Source organism: Ictalurus punctatus, chromosome 21, assembly GCF_001660625.3.
Source record: "Ictalurus punctatus breed USDA103 chromosome 21, Coco_2.0, whole genome shotgun sequence".
Taxonomy (NCBI): Eukaryota; Metazoa; Chordata; class Actinopteri; order Siluriformes; family Ictaluridae; genus Ictalurus; species Ictalurus punctatus.
In genome coordinates, this window is record NC_030436.2 from 90,001 (window position 1) to 95,167 (window position 5,167).

Genomic DNA, 5,167 nt, shown 5'->3' on the forward strand with positions numbered 1-5,167 from the left:
TTGCAGCTATCCGATGAAGAATTGAATAGGAATACAGCTTTGAGAAAACGGTGAGATATGGTTATCCGCAATGGGTTTTTTTTCTTCCAAAATGCGACACGTGTGCAGCACAGCCCTTGTCGACTGCCAATATCCTTACATATTATTTACGACACTGCCAAATCTGAACCACGTGTGCCCGATTCACAGCCCCTGCCCGAATCACAACGCGCGTGCGCACCATTGTTGCGCACGCGCACTCACTCCGGTCTACTTTACGACGCTGCCAGATCTGTACTGCGCCGTATGTGTTTTTACGACATTACGGAACATCTTGTAGCTCGATTCAGACTGTGGGGGCTTTTTCGTTTCTTTTTTTATCATAGAATTTTTATTGGAAATTTCCATTTTACATATTATAACACCCCACCCAACGACCCTAACAAAACAATCACAGCCAAAAGAAAAAGAAAGTGGGAAACAAAAAACAATAACAAACAAACAACCAGAACCCCCCCCCCCCCCCCCCCCCCCCCCCCTGCATCTTCCCCCCAAAAGTAAGATGATTAGTATTCACTGTCTACCTCTCCTCAATTCACCTCCAGGGTGCGTGCATCATTGAAGTAGGTAATCAATTGCTGCCATTTTCCCAAGAATGATTCACCCCTGCCTCTGATGTTATACTAGATTTTTTCAAGTTTTAAAAAGAACATTAAGTCTTTAAGCCAGACTGATACAGAGGGGGGTTGTGGAGAGGTCCAAGACAGCAGTATTCTGCGCCGAGCAAGTAACGATGCAAAAGCGACAGCTTTTTTATGGTTCAGAGGCTGACGCTGAGATGGAACACCAAAGATTCCAATTAAAGGACAGACATCTAATTTGATTTTAAGAACGTCAGACATAGCTTCGAAGAAAGAGTTCCAAAAGTTCTGCAGTTTGGGACAGAGTGCAAACATATGACTGAGGTTACAGGGCGAAAGTTTGCATTTTTCACACATATCAGGAACATTGGGATATATTTTAGACCGTTTACTCCTAGAGAGGTGAGCTCTATGGACCACTTTAAATTGTATGACACTAAGTCTAGCACAAGACATGGCGGTATGTATCTTTTAAAATAAATTTTATTTTCATTCATTTATACATTTTACATATGCATTATGGGTATTTTCATATGCAGTATTTATTTTAATTTTACTTCAATACGTAATTTTTTTTCATCTCTAGTCTTAGTGACATCAGTTGTTTTTTCTGTGCTCTCCTGTGGTATTTACAGACCATGACCGGTTTAACTGACCCAGAAAGAGATTTGTTATCATGTGATTCCTGTGGATGGGACATTAGTATATGGGACTCTGATTTCCAGCATGACATGGCATTCATCAGAATATTATAGGGTCATTCTACAGAAAAATGCACTTTTGGAATGGCAGAAATGTATTTCTTTTTTTAACATTTAAATTTTGATCACATTACTACTTAAATCATTGGCTGTATTAATACACTTAAATGACAGCTTAATGATTTTTTTTTCTTTTTTTGTGCATTTATTTAAAGATGGCATGTATGTCTATTTGTCACTGGTGTTACCTTACTCATTTGGCAATAATAAAAGCCTTTATGAAATATTATTTTTCAATCTCTTCAGCACATGTACTCAGGGGTAAAGGATAACATTGATAATGCAACAAATCAGAAGATTATTATTTTATTTTGATTTGTTATGTTTTTTTAAAAGTGTGGCTGAATGATGTTTTTTCAGTTGCACAACCACAAATTTAATATAAAAAATGACAATATTAAAAAATAACTGTTATAAACAAGTAATGATGCAATCCTTGGAATCTGAACTCTTGAGTGTAGCAAAATATAATGAATATAAAATTATCATCATGTCAAACATGACACATTTTATTTAATGATACAGAAAAAAAACAGTAACACCAGTGACACAATGAAACACCAGTGACATACAAGACCAAAGATCTTTATTCCTCAATTCTAATTATGAAAATGATTTCATTTGGCATGCATTCAAACTCATTGACAACAGGTCAAAACACTTCAACGTTCATAAACAGCACTTTAAGCACATTTGAACTCAATTAAGAGTAACAACTAAAAATCTAAACTGCACTTGTCTGCTACTATTTTATGTCATGCTAGGTTACTAGGTTATAACTAAGAGGGGTAAACTGTCCCCATTTTACAATATATGTTGTCTTATTTCACTTGCCTAGCTGTCTCAGAATGATCTCCCAGAACCTCTGATCAATTTCAGCTGAACGCCTATTCAGTACTAGGGGCTCTGGAATCAGTCACATGATCTGGTCATCGTGATACCAGTTAATATGATCTCTGGGGCTCGACCAGAAGAACGTCACTCCATTTCGGTGCATGCATTTGACTTCCACATTATTTTCATCCACCTTCAATATTATGCCAGGGTAGGGTTCATCATCATAGCGAACAACACACCATTGCCCACTGTGATGGCGTTCGATGACATTGGGTCTAAACTCTTCAACCATTTCATCAATTGCATCCATAGCTACAAGAGTAACCTCCTCTAGACCATAACATAAAAGTCAAACATTCCCTCAGCAGCCTGGCAGAAACAACTGATGTCCCTGTGTTTTAGAATGCCATGTGAATCACTGAGGACCTCATGCATCCTCATTGTGCCCTTGATGGTAAACAGGGACACTTCTTTCAAACCTTCTCCCTTCTTTTCAACTTCCTCCTCACTTACATAGAAGAGCTTAACCTTGCCTGTATCTTTTAGCAGTTGGAGAAAGGTCTGTGCTAAAGGTCTGGGATATCTCTACCTTGCCTATACATACATACATATATGTATGTATGTGTGTGTGTATATATATATATATATATATATATATATATATATATATATATATATATATATATATATAATTATACAAATGCACATTTACTATTCACATTCACAAATGTGTGAAATTGATTTCTGGATCTGTAACAGTTCAGTTCAGTTCAGTTAGTACCTTGAAATGTTGGGTGATGGGTTGCTATCTGGTGATGATGGAGGGGTCACCGCTCCTGCTCTAACTCCTGCCCTGTGCCATTGCTGATGGACTCTCCTTGCCTTTCGTTGTGCTCTCTTCTCTCTTTCACTTAACTCACTCACTCTTTTCCTCTTTTTCATTTCAACATCTCTGGTATAGCCCTGCTTCTTGCTCTGCAAATATCCTTTTCTGCGTTCGGGATCAGCATCCTTATGCCTGTACTGCCGCTGCTTCTCAGCTGCACTCAATTTAGCCATGACTGTGCAAAGGAGCATTAACAATGAGAAAAGTTATAATCCTGAAAACTAAGTGAAATTCTATGCAAAAGAACTCAAGGAACAGCTTTGAATTAAGTTTATTTATACATGGGAGTCACTGGTGTTATTTGTCGTCACTGGTGTTACCTATAAGTAAGGTAACAGAAGTGACGGTAACACCAGTGACAATTTTCATGAAAAATGCATTTTACAAAATGGCTGCTACAGGGCCTCAAGCCACATGTTGTACATCATGGCATATACACTAAAATATGTAATTTAATCCATTTGTATTCTTTTTTTTTTTTTTTTACATTTCCCTAAGAATAAAGTAGGTTTTACCAGTGAACTCAACTAAAAGCTTCGTATGAAATCATGATATAAATGACAACATTTCTAATAACTAAAAAGAGACAGTGGACTTACCATGTGCCTTTCTTCATAGATCCTCAGGGAAGGGGCCACAGGAAGTCAAATTATGACATCGGTATGATATCTTATTTCAAAATATGAGACTTTTATTGTACAGTAATACCAGTGACAGGACTTCAGGGGACAACTACCTTTGTTATATATTTTATAATATTTATTTGACATTAATTTTTTTAAAAGTAATTTATATCACATATATGATAGTTATGCATACATTATTGTTGTTTAAATGATTAAAAAAAACATGTTTCTGACTTCAAAATACTGCACTCAACCTCTATACATGACATACATGGTGCTTGGAATTCTATATAATTGATTAAAAAACAAATATTGCCTCATTGATGGCTCAAAAAGGTGTAATTGTTCAAATAACATATTGTTTTACTTTAAAATATAAATACATTCTAACAATAAAGTGTTTTTTCAAGTGTAATCATTCTGTGAAGTCCAGAGACAGAAAAATGCACATTTCCGTAGAATGACCAATCAGTTGTTGTTTTTTCTGTGCTCTCCTGTGGTATTTACAAACCATGGCCGCTTCAACTGACTCATAAAGAGATTTGTTATCATGTGACACCTGTGGATGGGATGCTAGTATATGGAACTCTGATTTCCAGCATGACATGGCATTCATCAAAATATTATATTGTCCATAAACCCATAGTCCTTAATAAAAGAAGTAATTCTACTATTCTAAATTCTACTTCTACAGGTTGTTCTAAAGATATGTAAACTTGTGCCTCAGCAGGAAGAATTTTATTTGTGTTATGTCTCTACCTCAAAACATTATTATTTTGTTATTAATTTATTTGATTAATTTAATTTGTTGCTTAATTTGTTGTATTTTCTTTTTTCCCCTTAAATGTTTCAGCTTGCTTGAATAATGCTTAACAGCACGGTCATTTTTTCTGCCAAGTCCTTATATTAAACATTAAACCGACAAGCTGTGAAATAAATGATCCAGTGTAGTATAATATTTGTTTTTGCACTTGCTTGTTTGGTGAAATAATTAAACTTTTAATCTTTTCCGTTTGTCCACTGCGTTGCTTTCTCTCGCCACAAGAGTGCGGTGTTGCGCCTTTAGTCACACTTCACCCCGTCTACAGAACTGAAATGATCCTCAGTGACCTATATAACATGATGGCTGTAACATAACATGGCTTCGTATAGTTTTCTCACGTTAAGTCTGAGCCCCAAATCATCACTGTTAGACATCTAGTGCACTACATGAAACAAATGGGACAAGCACTGGTTCATATACAGAGCACACTTATGGAGAGTATGTATCTGTTTGGGATTCAGTCAGTGCATCCCAACTCACACACTTATGCACAACATTTTGTAGTATAAATAGTGTGATTAGTGTGTTCACACTGAAAAATCCCAGAAAACAAAGTGCACTTTAAGTTCCCGAATGATGCTCTCATTCAACCGAAAAAACGAAGTGTGGAATGA

At 36.2% G+C, this 5,167-nt stretch overlaps 1 protein-coding gene across 1 annotated transcript in view; it reads right to left on the reverse strand.

Moving 5' to 3' along the window:
• Positions 1-202, reverse strand: part of myg1 (myg1 exonuclease) — a 38,964-nt gene extending 38,762 nt beyond the window's left edge. Inside the window, exon 1 of the mRNA XM_017451016.3 lies at positions 1-202. This exon is cut by the window's left edge and continues 158 nt beyond it. The gene's annotated coding sequence lies outside the window, so the exon portion shown is untranslated.
• Positions 203-5,167: the final 4,965 nt, after the last annotated feature.